General features: G+C 32.1%; 2 protein-coding genes across 3 annotated transcripts in view; both read left to right on the top strand.

Annotated features, from left to right (window-relative positions):
- The window catches only part of LOC116705559 (G-protein coupled receptor 4-like), an 8,700-nt gene that overhangs the window by 4,925 nt on the left and 3,280 nt on the right, over positions 1-495 (top strand). The gene's annotated exons all lie outside the window — the stretch shown is intronic.
- LOC116705558 (ovarian cancer G-protein coupled receptor 1) overlaps positions 8-495 on the top strand; it is a 12,595-nt gene continuing 12,107 nt past the window's right edge. Inside the window, exon 1 of the mRNA XM_032541828.1 lies at positions 8-68. The gene's annotated coding sequence lies outside the window, so the exon portion shown is untranslated. The remainder of the gene's footprint in view (positions 69-495) is intronic.

The following is a 495-nucleotide window of genomic DNA, read 5'->3' as shown; positions in this document are numbered from 1 at the left end:
TGTTTGGATGCAGAGGACAAAACATCATTGGTGTAGGGAACTCATTCCGTGTCTTGCAGCTGTCAAAGGTACATTTTGGGACATTTTATTATGTTGATTGATTAAAAAGGTAATGACATTGTAAGTAGTCATGAAAACGAATATGTAACCTTAAACAAGCAGACAGCTGTGGACTGTACTGTGTAGACCAACTATATTTTATTTGGGTTTTTCCTTGTATCACCTTAAATTGTAAGAACTTTGGATATATGATTGTGTAACAAAGAGTTTAAGAAACCGGCTAAAAGATACAGTAAAACTTCATTACCTGAAGGAAAAATGAGAGAAGAAAAATTAAATAGAACATGCACATTTAATGAGAAATTAAACAAGAAGTAGAACTACTCTGTAGACATTTTAGAAATGTAGTCCACATATCGAAGATGTGCTTAAAAGGGGTATTTCTTACAAATGTATGTAAGTATGTAAGTATGTATGTATGTATGTATGTATGTA

This window comes from Etheostoma spectabile, chromosome 17 (assembly GCF_008692095.1).
Source record: "Etheostoma spectabile isolate EspeVRDwgs_2016 chromosome 17, UIUC_Espe_1.0, whole genome shotgun sequence".
NCBI classification, from domain to species: Eukaryota; Metazoa; Chordata; class Actinopteri; order Perciformes; family Percidae; genus Etheostoma; species Etheostoma spectabile.
This window is presented reverse-complemented; position numbering and strand designations above follow the sequence as displayed.